At 39.4% G+C, this 17,208-nt stretch overlaps 1 non-coding gene across 1 annotated transcript; it reads right to left on the bottom strand.

Moving 5' to 3' along the window:
• Positions 1–1,020: 1,020 nt before the first annotated feature.
• Positions 1,021–1,102, bottom strand: trnal-aag (transfer RNA leucine (anticodon AAG)). Its single transcript has one exon. It is a non-coding gene; the product is annotated as a tRNA-Leu (tRNA).
• Positions 1,103–17,208: the final 16,106 nt, after the last annotated feature.

Here is a 17,208-nt window from a genome sequence, read left to right as displayed (position 1 = left end):
TTCCCAGCGGTGCCTGTCTTACTGTACAGAATTTATCCTTATGGGCAAATCCCATGTCTTTTAATTCAGGTGAATGCAAGTGTTCGTTTCTTTTCTGGAACAACTTGTTTTGAAAGAAATCTATACAGCTTGTGAAAGATGAAACACAAATCTTGCTTATCAGTGAAGAAAAGGTACTCCCAGCAGGCCAGCTAATACCAGCAAAGTTTTTTTTTCACCCTAACCCAGAGAATGGAGAAAAACGAGGCGCCTGTGGCTCTGCAGTGTAATCAGTTCGCGAGTTCGGCGGTTAGCTGAAAGAGTGGTAAATGGAGCTCGCCCCAGCCCGTCCTTATTCTTTTAAAGAGGATAAAAAATTAACTTCGCCGCCATTACTACCAGCTTTAAAAGACTGCCATGGGCACGGAAAAAAACACACTACAGATGACTTTTCTGGAACCGAAGCAGAGATTCCTTTACGAACCAACTGATAAAGCTCAGCCAGTGAATACTGTTAACAGAATGTGAAAGCACGATCAACTTTGTAACTGCTACCACAGGAAAAACAGCAAGAAGCAGGCTCCATTCCCCATTTAAATCTGTCGTGCGAGGCATGCTTTTTGCACGCATGAAGTAAATCCCACGATCGCTTTTGAACTTGGACAAAGTACTTCCAAAGGAGCGCTATGCGCAAAGATTTAACAAGCTCAACCCCCGCCGACGATTTGGTGTGAAGAAGCAGAACATTCAAGTTTCACAGACAGAAGCAGCACGCCAGCACAGCCAACATTAAAACGGAGGGCACACTACGATTTGCATTGACACAATAGAGATCTGGGCAGACATCGTTCCCTGCATAACGCAAAAAGTGGCAAAGCGCTTTTGGGTTGAGAGGACGCAAGAAGGTTTTTGTTTTGTGCCTTGATGTCAAGCTGAGATAGTATCTTTAAACACTTTGCTTAGTTTCTCGAGAGACTGCCAAAAAGCAGTTCCCTCCCTTTCGTCTGAAGCCAGCTGAAAGGGGGTCTCGACAGAAGCACCTGGCAGCGGTGGGATTCGAACCCACGCCCCCGAAAAGACTGGAGCCTTAGTCCAGCGCCTTAGACCGCTCGGCCACGCTACCCGCTGTGCACTGTCTCTTTGTCTCATTACTTGCCCGGAGGAAGCCGGGTGGGTTTTGCTCTTGTCACCCGACTTAGTGGCGTTATGACCGTGGAACCGACTGCACCTGCTTTTTCTGAGATGCTTCCCCTCTCATGGCGAGATCTCGACTTCTTTAACACCTCTGGATAAAGATCTTCTGTGGAGCAGGTTTCAGACCTCTGCGTACAGCACCCTTGATGTCATTTTATTTTTACAGCAGCCGCATCCGGAAAGTTGTGTCTTTTACGTTTTATTTGAACAACAAAACTACATACAATACAAACAAGAGCACATATAACGTATCAAGAAAATCATTAAGGGCACATGCTATAATACAATTACACTTTATGAAAAACGATTACACAAAGGTATTCGGGTTTGCTTGAACCTTTAAAAAAAGTGATCTGAAACTACCCAGCTTACAATCTCTGAGGTAGTTGTCACTAAACTTGGACGTGATGTGCCACACATGTGCCATGTGCCTTTACTTTTGTAAAAAACTGGTATCGGGAAAATTAAAGTCGAAACCCAAAACAGTAACATATTTAAGAGTAAATGCCTCCTAATAGCTAGCAAGCGCTCCTAGTTAGTAAAGTTGTTCGTGTCCCAGCCTGTCACGCGGGAAACCGGGGTTTGATTACCGACGGGGAGACAGCTAGTTTTTTTATGATCAGATTCCAGTCTTTAATGCTGTGTGTGAGAGTTTACGTAACTTTCCTTTTCTCACATTTTCTGACGACTATTCCGAAGGAGCGCCCTATCAACTCCTAATACTTTTCAAAAATCTGCCTGCATGTTTGATTCGTTTTGTTTTACTTAGAAAAAGTTCAATATTGATCATAACTAAAGAAAATTATGATCAGAAACAAAAACAAAATGTTGAAGATGCAACTCGATCTTGAATCAGAGCTGGGTGACATGGGCTTCTGTTCTGATATGGTTGTACGAGAAACAGGAGGAATCTCTTCTCTCCTATGGAACATGAGCTGAATCAGGAATGAGACATGTCATATATCAACGCATGACCTACATCGTAAAACTAAAATAAAAACTAACATTAAGTTATCAGAGACATCCATTTATATACAAACAAGAGACAGACAAAGCAATAATTCTACATTAACTTGTCCTGCACTGATCAGACTAATTGAAATGGTCTGATTCAGAGCCTGTGCAGCTCGTGCTAATACAACAACGACAGTATTGAACCCTCAGCACCATACTGACTACTGAGCACAAGTTCAGCTGCTCTCCAGCTTTGTTACGCACGTTTTTTTATTGCAAATGGAGCTGATCTCCAGACAGTACAGTGTTAGTCAGCAGCCTCTACTAGTAATACATCGCCCCTGTCCAAAATCTCTAGGTAAAAAAAACACATTTTATACATTTGTCTGTTTAAAGATATAATCTCTTTAAAAAAGACAAAGGGTTTGTGTGTCAATTGTTTCGAATTAATTTCGAATGCAAAGAAAAGTAGTTTTCTTCCAAGAAATCACACATTTGTCGCATCCTCCATACTATACTTCTCTCTTGTAGTAGTAAAGCATTTTGATTTAAACTGAACAATATATTAAATGTTTCATCTATACACTTACGATTAACATAGGCAGCCTTGAACGGATTGCGGAGATCAAATATACAGATGGATTCAGAGTGTGCTTTCCAACTTTTGTGTAACATTTTCCTTTGATAGGTCGGAGTTGTTTTTAAAATCTGGATTAAATAAAAAGGAGTGACGTCAGTGTAAAACAGCTTTCCTTCATGGGGAACAACAGTTGTGTTCCATATTTCTAATTATTTTGGTTTCAAGATAGCAATTTAGTATGAAACATAAAAGCCAGCTGGATAAATCTGTTACACCTCATTTACAATGGTCTTTCAACTAATAGCCCGTGCAGGGATCAAACCCCAGCTGTTGGTACGAGTTGCGTAAGGCTCTGCAACATGCAGATGAGAAACTAACCTCTGCTTCTTCATTTTATACACAGTGAGCTATATATGCGAGCTTACTGCCCCCTACGGGCTCTGTATTTGATTGCCGTACAAGACCGGCCATGGAGAAATGAAGTGAAGAGGGTGTGTTCATTTAAAGGCTCAGCGTCCCTGGGAGGTCTCAAACCACCACCCTTTTGGTTAACAACCGAACCACAAAGACTCACATACAGCTTAACACTTCTCCGTCTCAGTGAAAGTGATACACTCCATAAAATTTCTGGAGAATCATTTGTCAATTTCCCTACAGGATTAATAAAGTATTTTCTATCTATCTTAAAGGAAAATCGCCAACAGTGGCAGATATCTATTGGAGTTTTTTCATTCTATACTGCGATTTCTGAAGGGTACCCTGTGAAAATACGAATTTTGATGAGAAGGGATGGACATATAAGGTTAGCAGGCTTGGGGAATTGGACCTTATGGTGAAGGCTGCGGGCTCAGCATCAGCAGAACCTGATCAGTATCGGTTGACTCCGATATACTTTGACAACTTAACTTCTGGATTTAGAGACATTTACCTTAGTGTCGGTATACTAAGATGTTTTGCTAACGAGCAAGGAGGGACAAAGTAAATTGGCAGAATGTGTGCTATATTGTTGACTACAAGTCCTCACATGCCAGAGGGTCATTATTAAAAAAAACGTTACAGTAAAATCTCTTGTACTTCACGATTATGAGTGCCTGATACATTGTGTCTCACACCTCAGTGTCAGACCTGTGAGACGAGCTTGTAATCAGGAGGGAGGGCCATAGCAATTCAGCAGAAATTGCATTCACCTTTTCCCAATGCAGTCTCACATGCCATTTTCTCACATGCCATGCTCAGAGGGTCATATTTTTAAAATGGTACCGTAAAATGTCCTGAAGTTCAGGATTTTGACAGTCTGTTATATTGTGTCTCACACCTTGATGTCAGAAATATGAGACGATTCTAAAATCAGGAGGGAGAGCCCTACCAATATAGCAAACATTGCATTTACCATTTGACAATGTATTCTCTCATGCCATGTTCAGAGGGTCGTATTTAAAAAACGGTACAGTAAAATGTCCTGAAGTTCCATTGTCTCTCACACATCTGTGTCAGAATTTTTAGACATTTTTATAACCAGGAGGTAGGTTCACAGCAATAAGCAGAAAGTGCGATCACCCTCTGCTCATCCTCAGTTAACCATATATTCTCATATGCCATGTTCTAAATGTCCCATTTAAAACTGCTATATTAAAATTTCTTGCAAAATGCAAGAGTTTGAGATTTTTTATGATCAGAAGGCAAGGTCGTGGAAAATATGCAGAAAGTTCCAGTGAATTTACGTTTTGCCTTTGTCTTATTTACTCGTGGTATAACATGCCAGTTTGTTTTATTGTGAGTTGTGTTTCTGAAATGTGTTTCATACAAAAATGCAATTTGGACAGTCTCTACTTACATATTCCATTTTACTGAGGATATGTACAGTAATACATCTGGATAAGTATTTTTAAAAATGACTGTAGAGAGCCATCTACAGGCGAAAGATGACATAACATCACAGCAGCAGCATTTAAAATGGAATGAGAAACGCGAAGCAGCAGCTGGTGAATAAGAAGCCAACTCCAGCCTCGTTAATGCAATAGCATTAGGTGAGGTGGAAAAATATTTCTTACTCTGAATCTTAACATTTTTATAGGAGGTGTTCTAGGACTTCTTGCCTCAGAAAAAAAACAAACTGCCAGTACATCACTTATTTTTACTCCATCAATAGCAGCAGTGTTATCAGTACTGAGCCCTAAATGTAGGTCCTGTCATCATATAAAAAGTCGAAAGTATCGACTGCATTCAACTGATAAAATGTATCTTCTATGAGAGTTATATCTTTATCCAAAATACATCGGAAACAAATTTGCACATTTTTTGGGGGATCCTGAAGACAGAATCAAAACCTTTTTTTCCCTTCTTTCCAGGACCAAGGATTATTCAGATGCAAACATTGTCCCAAAATCAATGTACTTTCCTATCGCTGTTGCTTCTTCAAATCCTTCATCTGAACGTTGATATTGAAATATGATATCGTACAAATTGTGGTTTTCTTTTTAAAGCAAATTTTATGCTTCAAATTAAATAAATGTTATTTATTATGAATATGCCAGAACTTTTTCTGTACTTAAGAGGGTTCTGCCATTTTAGATGTTATGCTGTTCATGTCTGATTTATCAAATGTTTCATTAAAATCTCCCATCATTTCTGTATCAGTCTGAAGGCCTTGCAGTAAAGATTGCAATTCATCCAAAAATGCCAGGTTTCCCACTTGTGATAACAAGGAAGGAAATGTACAAGGAAATTAATGTACATTTTCCCCCCAAATCAACAAAGTTAAAATCAAATACCTCCCTCATCTGCAGGTGGAGAGAATTATATCAGAATAAATACAGGTTTAAAAGTTAGGAGCATTGATAGTCCTATTTTAAAATGACACTAAAATGCTCACAATATATTAAAAAAGCACTGTAAAATGCAAAAATAATTTAAAAAATATTAAAACAAGGTAAAAAGTTAAAAGTTAAAAAGAAATAATACACAGTTATAAAGCTCAAGAATTATCAATGGGAAATTACAATGGGTTGATTGTGTTTCATATGATTTAAAAACATAAAATGTTTTTAAAAAATCCCCTTACAATATGCTAAAAATGGCAAGAATACTTCAAACTGGTGTGTAATTTTTAAAAAAAAAATAAAACAAGTTAAAAATAAATACTAAATGGGTTTAAAATTCAGGAATGTGATTGGTCAGATGCTTATGATGAGTGATGCTGGTGTTTTGTGCACTTTAGCGAATTCAAAAAAATATTCGATTTAAAAACGGCAAGAGCTCGTATGAAAAAAAAGTTAGTAAGTATCTTTGTTATAACAGCTGCGCCAGAACTATTCAGATACATCAGAAAAGTACCTGAACTTGACTGGTTTATATTCAGTTATGTGCATTGGGAACGAAAGGGAGACTTACATGGATTTTATTAGGTTTTAGGTTTTTATTGTCCGAGTTGCCCACTTGACAGATAGATATGTCCTAATTCATGAATTGAGAGAATATTTATTGGCATGGGAACCACTGGTTTTAGCTAGAGATTTTAATTGCCTTTTAGAAAGAGAAGGCAGAATGAGGTGTGAGAGACGGGTCCAATTTGATAAATCATCAATATTATTGCAAACGTTATGTAAAGATTTTAAACTGAAAGATGCCTTCAAACTTCATAGTCAGGGGAGGGCAGGTTTCACATGGCACAAGTCTAATGGGACCCAAGCCTCACACATAGATTTTGTTTTGATACGTGATTTTACTTGCACAACCCCTGTTTTTTTTTTTCTCTGACCATTGTCTACTCTCATGTACACTTTCTATTCCAAAGGCCATTACTGTGGGGAAGGGTGTGTGGAAGCTGAATTTTTCACTTCTGGAGGATGAGGAAGTGACGAGCAGGTTCAGGGAAAGATACAGTGCCTTGCGAAAGTATTCGGCCCCCTTGAACTTTTCAACCTTTTGCCACATTTCAGGCTTCAAACATAAAGATATAAATTTTTTATTTTATGTGAAGAATCACCAACAAGTGGGACACAATTGTGAAGTGGAACGAAATCTATTGGATTTTTGAAACTTTTTTAACAAATAAAAAATTGAAAGTGGGGCGTGCAAAATTATTCGGCCCCTTTACTTTCAGTGCAGCAAACTCACTCCAGAAGTTCAGCGAGGATCTCTGAATGATCCAATGTTGTCCTAAATGACTGATGGTGATAAATAGAATCCACCTGTGTGTAATCAAGTCTCTGTATAAATGCACCTGCTCTGTGATAGTCTCAAGGTTCTGTTGAAAGCGCAGAGAGCATCATGAAGACCAAGGAACACACCAGGCAGGTCCGTAATACTGTTGTGGAGAAGTTTAAAGCCGGATTTGGATACAAAAAGATTTCCCAAGCTTCAAACATCCCAAGGAGCACTGTGCAAGCGATCATCTTGAAATGGAAGGAGTATCAGACCACTGCAAATCTACCAAGACCTGGTCGTCCCTCTAAACTTTCAGCTCAGACAAGGAGAAGACTGATCAGAGATGCAGCCAAGAGGCCCATGATCACTCTGGATGAACTGCAGAGAACTACAGCTGAGGTGGGAGAGTCTGTCCATAGGACAACAATCAGTCTTACACTGCACAAATCTGGCCTTTATGGAAGAGTGGCAAGAAGAAAGCCATTTCTCAAAGATATCCATAAAAAGTCTCGTCTAAAGTTTGCCACAAGCCACCTGGGAGACACCCCAAACATGTGGAAGAAGGTGCTCTGGTCAGATGAAACCAAAATCGAACTTTTTGGCCACAATGCAAAACGATATGTTTGGCGTAAAAGCAACACAGCTCATCACCCTCAACACACCATCCCCACTGTCAAACATGGTGGTGGCAGCATCATGGTTTGGGCCTGCTTTTCTTCAGCAGGGACAGGGAAGATGGTTAAAATTGAGGGGAAGATGGATGCAGCCAAATACAGGACCATTCTGGATGAAAACCTGTTGGAGTCTGCAAAAGACCTGAAACTGGGACGGAGATTTATCTTCCAACAAGACAATGATCCCAAACATACAGCAAAATCTACAAAGGAATGGTTCACAAATAAACGTATCTAGGTGTTTGAATGGCCAAGTCAAAGTCCAGACCTGAATCCAATCGAGAATCTGTGGAAAGAGCTGAAAACTGCTGTTCACAAACGCTCTCCATCCAACCTCACTGAGCTCGAGCTGTTTTGCAAGGAAGAATGGGCAAGAATTTCAGTCTCTCGATGTGCAAAACTGATAGAGACATACCCCAAGCGACTTGCAGCTGTAATCGGAGCAAAAGGTGGCTCTACAAAGTATTAACGCAAGGGGGCCGAATAATTTTGCACGCCCCACTTTTCATTTTTTTATTAGTTAAAAAAGTTTAAAAAATCCAATAGATTTCGTTCCACTTCACAATTGTGTCCCACTTGTTGGTGATTCTTCACATAAAATAAAAAAATTATATCTTTATGTTTGAAGCCTGAAATGTGGCAAAAGGTTGAAAAGTTCAAGGAGGCCGAATACTTTCGCAAGGCACTGTATAAGGAATGGCAGTCTTTGTACGACCTGTTTGGCACAAGAGCACAGTGGTGGGAGGAGGTGAAGGAGCGTACAAAAACATTCTTCATAGAGATGGGGAGGAGAAAACAGGCTAGGATACGAAGGGTTGAAAAGGGATTACAAAATAGATTACAGAGGTATGTTAAGTTATTGCAAGAGTGGTGGGACTTCAGTGAGGAAATTAAATAACTAAAGAATTAGCTTTTAAATCTCTAGAGAAAATATTTAAAACATGTTTCAAAGCAAAGTGAAAGAGCTTGAAGAAGGTGAAAAATGTACAAGATTCTTTTTCAAGAAAAGGGTTGCAGGGAGGGGACTAATGTCAGCATTGAAGGGACGAGAGGGGGTTTAGCAAACTTCTACGGAAGACGTAGCTTCTGTAGCTGAGGATTTCTATGGGGAGTTGTTTGGCAAGAAACAAGTGTCTAAGGATTTGTTAGAAAAATTTGTGAAAGTGATTCCAAAGAGTGTAAAAGATTATACTGTTTTATCAAAAGGCCTTTCTGTAGAGGAGTTAATGGAAAGTTTGAAGACCTTCAAAATGGGCAAGACTCCAGGGTTGGATGGTCTACCCATTGAGTTTTACAGGGCCTTTTGGGACATTTTAGCATTAGATCTTTTAACGATTTTTAAAGAATTTGAGGTTTTAGAAGAAATACAGGACAGCTTTAAGAGGGAGTTGTGATTTAACTATTCAAAAAGAATGATCGCACAGACCTGGCAAATTGGCGACCGATAACTTTATTGAATTGTGATCTTAAACTGCTCTCCAAGTGTTTAACGCTTTGACTAAAATCTGTCCTGGGGGGGAAGTCATTCATCCAGATCAAGCTTGTGGTGTGGCAGGGAGGAGGATCACGGACAGCCTGATACTGATTAGAGATACCATAGGTTATGTGAGAGAGAGGAATTTTAGATTAGCTGTCCTCAACTTGGATTTTGAGAAAGCTTATGATCGTATCTCTTATGAGTATATGTGTAGAGTACTACAAAAAATAGGGCTTTCAACCAGGTTCCTCACTTGGGTAAGGTTATTATATAAGGGTATAGGAAGTAGAATAATGATTAATGGAAGCATGTCAAATGTGGTTAATGTGAATTGCGGTTAAGGGGTGTTGGCGTGAAAGTATTAAATTGGGTCTGACTGAGCTCATTACTGACTTCCGTCACGTAATCTCTGTAAAGGTTTATGAGTTTACGAGTCTCCGTCAGTGGCTAAGTGAGTTGAAGGAAGAGCTCCCCCTTGTGGTGTATCAAGAATACACCTAACCAACCATTTTGTTTAAATACTAAAATGGAATTTGAACAAGAGCAAGTAGAGCACTGCTGGAGTTTATAAACTGTGGTAAGAGTAACTGGGAGAGGAAAGACGGCAGGTCAGGAGGGCTAGAGCTCTGCAGGAGCACATCCCTTCCCCTCCCTCATTTCACTCTCACACCAGGGTCTGTTATACCCCAGTGTGAAATCCAGCCTCCTGCAGTTTAGCTGATCTAGAAGACTGTTGATTGAGCTTTTAAGAACCCAGCTGAGCTACAGGGTCAGTCCTGAGAATAAGGGGTAAATATAGGAGCCACACCAGATTTGAGGGAGGGTCTTTAAACCCAAGCGATAACTTGTTTTACAACAGCAGACAATGTACAGAAACACAATCCCCCCATCTCCTGGTTCTACTGGGAACCAGAGGGGCCTGAAGGTCATGAACACTAATATGGGTTATTGCTCCAGGGGGGAGCTGGAGGAAGTGAGATGAAAAGTGTCCAATTTTGTTAAGGGCAGTAAAGCTCATTAGATCTGACTGACTAGTTAAAATGAATTGATCTGCTTTCTAGACAGAAGCCAGTGCTCTCTTCTCGATATCTGGGAGAGTCAGTCAGTGTCAACAGCTAAGCAGTACAAACAGTCCCTCAATGTGTTCTATGATCTGTTTTGTTTCCTGTTACCACATCTTCCAAAGATGACAGTTCAATCCAACCTGGAGTGTCTTGGACTGCTCTGTCTGTGTCTGTGTCAGTAGGAGGTCTCTTGTCCGGCCAGCATATAAGAGATGGTGACCACTAAATGCAGTAAAATTTAGCTTTTGTAGCTGATTACAGCATCTACAGTAGCAATGTTAAGGTGGCTTGGAACCCTTAGTGTGCCCACACTCATAGAGACTCATAGAGACACTGGCCAGTCAATACCAACCTCCAGTCGGCACAGACCCGACACCTCTTGTCTTGGAGAGAAGACCTGGGTGAGACAATAAAAAAGACAGCTCACAGGAGGCATCTGGACTAAACAAATGGCTGGGTGAGATCCCTAAAACAATTCACAAGGAATGACAGCAGCCAAAGATTGAGAGAAAGTAGAATTGTTTATTGAGATGTGAAGACTCTTAGCTGAGGGCCAACCTCCCATAAATGAACCAAGTGGGACCCCAACCAGCAGTGCAGAAAAAACAATGGACATTGACCTAAGTTCATCTGAGGAGAGAAAATGCTTGTTTGAGGATATCAGGATTGGTTTTAATATATGCATGATAACCTTCTGAGGACCAGCGGCCGAGTTGTTTGATAAGATACTCTGGGATGCCTTGTCAAGCAGCTGAGGAAGAGGCCCTGAAGCCAGAGAATTAATCAGGAAATCCAGCAGGTGTACATTGTGATGGAGAAACCAGCCACGGGTCCCTTCTCATTCACAAACAGAGGATCAGTAGGCAAAGCTCTGGTGTGAAGTTGCACATAATGGGATAGAGACTCATATGGGCTGATGTAAGAATGGATTTTGAAATAATATGTAAGGGTGCTAGACCCTAACTGATCAGTTTTGCTTTTCTTGAGATAGAAGGTTAACGTATTGGGAGATAAGTTATTGATCTTGGATAAACAAGGCTTGGAAGAAGGATCAAAGGATGCAGAAGTAGCAGTAAATTCAGAGCATCTCAGGAAGCCGAAGAATGCTAGCATAAGTAAAGATTCGAGTGTGCTGTCAACCCAGGGTGTGCGATAATCAGATCTGAGAACATAAATGCAGGATGCCAGGATGTCTTAGGTAAATGGTGTGCATTGATTTGGAAGGGGTTTCTCGGATCGTTGGAAGCATTTTAGAAAGAGAGTGATTTGAGGGTGAATAAGAGATGGACAAGTCATGCCAAAAAGGAGTTTGTGGAAGAACTGGATGGAGGTATGCCTTAGTAGTGGATACCTGCATTTTGAGCAAGTTTCTATAATGGCAGATAAAAGTGTGAGAATATCGAAAGATAGAAACTTTGTTTGTTTAGAGGTGGAAGGATTGGAAACTTTTCCAGGCAGTCCAGTAAGAGCCGAGAGTGTGAGGAGCAATCCCTGACAGGACAGGATGGCCCAGTGCCAGCTGGAGATAGTGATGGAAAGGATGATTGAGAAGAATGAGAGTTCTGAATAACGAGGTATTGTACAAGGTTTCAAGTATGCATCTGGTTCCCAAATTTCTTTTAAAATTTGCTGCTGGAGTAAGAGAGGAATGGAAGGAGGATGAAACACCAGTGTGTTAGGAGGAGCTGAAAGAGGAAAAGCTGTTCGGAGAAAAAAAAAATCTCTGTTAAGGGGGAATGAGGCAAGAGAGATGGAAGCAGGAGCATGACCAGCAGGTGGTGCGGGAGGGAATGATGGGATAGATGAAGTAGAAGGTAGGGATTGAACAGTTGGAGCTGCCACTGAGCTATATTGGATGGCAGAAGATAGGAGTGACAAAATATTTAGTAGGACACCTGCAGGTTGGGGCTGAGGTAAGAGGCTGAGGCACTATTAACTTCTCATGTATAGCATTTGGTCTGTTGCAAGAAAACACCCTCTTTCGAATCCCAGTTAGTGCTTAGGGAAAATCTTTTTCCAATTAATGAGTTGTATACTCTTTAGAGTTTTAATAATTTTAAACTGTGTATTACAGCATGTTAATCATTATACATTTAAAAGTCTGAATATTTTATTAAAGCAAGATTGCTAAGTAGGACAAAAGTACACAACCCTCCACCTTCATCAGAAATATTTTAATTATGCATGAATATTTTATGCATCTGTTACAACCTCAAATGTCTAGGGGTAAAGGGGTGTAACATTTAGGATAATTTTTGGAAGCAGGTCGGTTCTGGTGAGGGACTAGGAAGCGTGATATTAAGGGTCGGTAAAAAAGTGATGATTTTAAGTTGAATAAGTGACTGGTATGAAATAAGACAATAACACATAGGGGTCAGGAACTAGAGTGGTGCCAAAGAAGAGAAAATAACAAACAAAATGGAGCTGGCTAGGAAAGTGAGGGAAAGCTAACCTGACTACAAAAGAAAACCCAAAACACACGGTCTTCGGCATCTTCAACACCCTAGTTAACCTCCACTGTCTGCCCAAAACCATACAAGACAAACAGAACTCACCCGCACTAAACTAGTGTTACTAATACAAAATCAACTAAGTTTGTAGAATGTACTCAACAACCTAAACTAACCTTATACACAAAAGCTCACACAAAAACATGAGTGAACTAGGAATACAAATAAGGGAAAACGAGAGTAATCAACAGGAACAGGGTACAAAGGAACACAAAAGGTGAACATATAACACCTTAGGGCAAGGTAATGGCAAAACAAGGATATACACACAAACAAACAAAAGTACAAAGAAACAAACAGAAACCAACAAAGCCAAAGCAAAATCAAAAGTGAAGCGATAACCAAAGCCAAGCGGAATTGAAGTCAAACGAAAGGCCTCTTCCTTCTGAAAGCCACCATGTTTTATACTGAATAAGATGCACTCTGATTGGCTGAGAAGCTGATTGATGATGGCATCATACTGAAACAGTGGTGTAATGGTGGGCCAATGCGGGAGGGAGAACAATCAAAGGTCAGCAGTGTGGAACATAACAAAAACACACTGGGACGTATCAGCATCAAAGTCTTTAACTTGGTAACTTACATGGGTTCTGGTTTTAATGTGTTTGTTCTAACATTATTAATCTTATATTCTGTACTTCATAAAAAGCTATAACGTTTTATCCTTTTCTAAGAATACGTAGTAAGAACACCAGTTTTTGTTATTGTAAAAAGATAAATGTTGTAGTGATTTAACATCACTTGATTACTTGATTGTTATATTAATATGGAATAGTATAACTAAGCAGCTAAAGTATTACAAGTGGACATTTAGGAAACAGTTTGACATTCGTTTCTTTTAAAAAAAAAATTATATTGTCCTTGTAGTTGGTAATGTAGTGAGCTGCACCCAGACGGTTCAAAGCGCGATCAGAGAATTACTTTGTTTCTTACATAGCCGAATATATAAAAATAGTCCACTATTATAGCATGATGTTGGTGTGAGTGTGTGTATCTGGATTAATTATTAAAAGTTATGGTTTTGTGATTTAGGATTTCTTCATGCAATTCTTTAAGTTAAAGGAGGGACAAAGGTTATATATATTTCTAAAAACATTCCAATTTAAATGCAATACAGAATATATTATTAATAACATTATAACAAATTCAGATTCTTGGGCTTGTGCCTTCAGTGCTCCTGCCCCAGTTCACCCTTCAACACATGGGCTCAAACCCAGGTCTCCTGTGTTGCTTAACAGAAGGTTTTTTCAGCTGAGCTACAGAAAACATCCTTCAGTACTAGTGGCTGCAACCGGCTTGTACCATTTGTATGCCTGTCGTTTGTTACAATATTAATAATGAACGACCATCGATGAACTGTAAACTGAAGAGTTAGAGACGACATGTTGAGTCTTGTCTTTTCAGCTTGGAATTTAACCTTTGCAGCGATCCTTTTGGCCATATTTTTTCCATAGCCGGATTAGTAAAAATAGATCGGATTAATAACTGGAGTAAGACGAGATATTTCACACATACTTTGAAACCATACAGCTTTGGAACAGCAGGAGGCGAGATCCATCTGGGAGGGGGGGAAGGTATTTTGTTTTTCCTGCGCAAACCGTATTTGCTACAATACTAAAATGAGTCCCTGAGGCATACCATTCAAATTTTAGAATTATAAAAAATATATCTGTGTTGAGTTTGCACGAGAGACAAAAGGTACCTTTTGAGAAGTCGTGTACTGCTTGCAAAATAGCAGATTTTGACGAACAGCTAATTTTGCTTGAAGAATTTAAAATCTGTCTGTACTGTAGCTTTATTTAGTTTAGAAGAAAGTCACCTTTCTCTTACAAGCGGCTCTGTTAAGCAGAGTTTGTGTTAACACACCACTCCCTTTTGAATGATTTTTAATCAACTTCGTCTGTCAGTGAAAAAAAATGACAGCGGGCACTTTTCCTTCCCCCCTGGTGCGAGGTGATAATGTGGAAAACGTTTTTTTTATTTTACTGGGAGTGTGAACATTGAGTGAGCACTGGGGCGTACAGTGAGACTAACACAGTGAGATTGCTGTGATGGAGAGTTTTAGTAAATATGTTGACAAATATCACAATTTTTGCAAGACAAAATTATATCCAGTTTTGAATGAGCTATGTGACCTTGCCCTGTGAAATTGTGGGAAAGAGGTTTAGAGAACAGCATTACTCACATTGTGGTGACCATAAACTGTTTTATTACACTGTACAGTATAACAGTGTAAAGCAATGTTTTTTTAATGTTTGTAATCGTTATTCTTGCAAGTACATTTTGTATTCAGTTTGGTTCTATGTGTCAGCTGGTGTGTCAGCTGGTGGGCAAATATTCAAGGTGAAAATTCTTCCAAAGCAAAGAACACGGCACCAAACTTTTTCGGCTCTGTATGTCTCTCAAGCCTTTTCTCTTTGGCAGTTTAGTCATAAAGGTGGGAAGACGCCTCCCTTCTCCCCCCTCCCCCTTCCCTCTGCCTGCCTGACCTGTTCCCATTTTTAACCATTCTGTGTCTGAATCATAGTGGGTGAGAGAGAGTAGCAAGAGACAGAAAAAAATTAACCCTGGTTTAATTTTATATTATATTTTACCTTCTTTTTTATTTTATAAGTTAATATAGTTTACTTATTTTTATAGTCGGATTTAATGTATATTTGAACACAGTTTTGCAAATTAATGTTTTTACAAGATGCGGAAGTGTAACAATTTGTCACAGTGAGAATTTTAATACTAATTATTGATTACTAATAGTTATGCACCTGATGCCTGACTTTTAGATGTATATAAAATATTGAACTGTGACTTAACATTCAGAAATACAATCCAAAATAGTCTGTGATATTCGTATAGATTAAACTCTTCTAAAATGTATTTAAAAAAATAAAAATGATTAAACTGTATCATCTTTCCATGTGTAATGTCATTAGAAAGTACAACAATGTTTTGTTTAACGATGGTTTCAAATATAAAACTAACTGGTAAAAAAGCTGTTTAATGACAATTAAAAGATTTCAAGTTAAACTAAATGATTGACATTCCTTTTCTATGTTTTAAAGGCAGACACACTCAGTGCCATAAACACTGCAAGCTGCAGAACAGTCTTCTTACAGCACCATCTCTGCTCTGACTGAGCTCAGTGGGTGCACTATTTTCTCAGCTACCTGCTAAGTTGCTTCATACCATGGGAAGAAATGAGAATGTGATTGTACTGTATCTGTATGAAATGTGTTTAAAATGTTTAATTCAAAAATTTAAAAAATTGCATCTTACACAAAGATTCTAATCTGATCACAAGGAAAATCACCCATTTTTGGATTAAGTGTTTTTAGCTATTTAGATTTTAAAATCATGCAGTGTCTGTTTTAGGCAGACACGTTTTTTCTTATTTTTGATTTTCTTTAAAATTAAAAGAATCAGTTGCCCATCATGCCACACGATATTATGTTACATTTTTATGTTTTTGAGAGACTTCAGAAGGCTTCAACTGATGCATAAAAAATATAGCATAATGCCTTCTCACGTTATGAAGTCACTTGCACCTGGGATCCGGTTTATTCAAACTAAGGTTTCTAAAAATGCAACCAGGTACCGCTTTGTTATTCTCGATTTTAATTACAATCTATATGATTTCGTGTTAAGACTTGAGGCGTCTGTTAAATTGCCCCACTGAATAAAATGTTTTGAATTAAACTGGTTGAACAGTTGACAGTATTCACGTTTCCTTATTCACATTTTTATTCCATTATTAATATAATTTAACATTGAATATGTTATAATAGTTCAGGTGGGTAGCTGCGTCAGCATGCGTAGGCTGCAAAGGAACAAGTAATAGGTTTATTCCATGCTGGAAAAAAGAAGAAAGAGAACACAACGTTTCGGCAGTGGAGCCTTCTTCAGGAGTGAGAGAGACAGGGCAGTAGGCAAAGGTAAAGTAGCGGGAGAACAAAGGTTGAGAGGGAGGAGGAGTGAGAGGCGGGAGCAGGGGACAGAAAGAGAGGCCAATCAAGAGGTGTGAAGTCAGAATGGGTGCAGAGAGGTGTGAAATGAAACTTCCAATGAATGGAGAAAATTTAAAAGAACAGTAATCTGTCGTTAAGGGAAGGGAGAATGTGTGATCCTAGCTGCAGAATAATTTTAGTTTCGGTGGTCTTTCTGATGTATGAGTTTGGAAAACCGTCTTTGAGAACACAGACGGAGAGATTAGAGTGGTCGTGGCCATCAGAGGTGAAATGAGAAACAATGGGCTTGGAGAGATCTTTAATCTTCACAGCCCTGACGTGTTCTCTGAAGCGGTCTCCGAGTCTCCTTCCTGTTTCCCCAATGTAGATGGCTGGGCATTTACTGCAAGAGATACAGTAAATAAGGTTGCTGGAGGTACAAGATGCTGTCTGGGTGATCCGGAATTGTCCTGAGGGGCCTTGAATGAGTGTGGTGGTGGCTGTGTACTTGCAGGTGATACAGCGAGCTCTGTTGCAAGGGAAAGTGCCTGGTGTGGATGGTTGCTGAGGGCGGTCAAGGGAGCTGTGAACAAGGAGGTTACGCAGATTAGGTGGTCGGCGATATGAGATGATAGGTCGATCAGAAAAGAGGGCCCCAATGGAGGGATCATCCTGTAGGATGGAAAAGT

Source organism: Lepisosteus oculatus, chromosome 14 (genome assembly GCF_040954835.1).
Source record: "Lepisosteus oculatus isolate fLepOcu1 chromosome 14, fLepOcu1.hap2, whole genome shotgun sequence".
NCBI classification, from domain to species: domain Eukaryota; kingdom Metazoa; phylum Chordata; class Actinopteri; order Semionotiformes; family Lepisosteidae; genus Lepisosteus; species Lepisosteus oculatus.
Note: the sequence above shows the minus strand (reverse complement) of the source record. Positions and strands in the feature narration are given on the sequence as shown.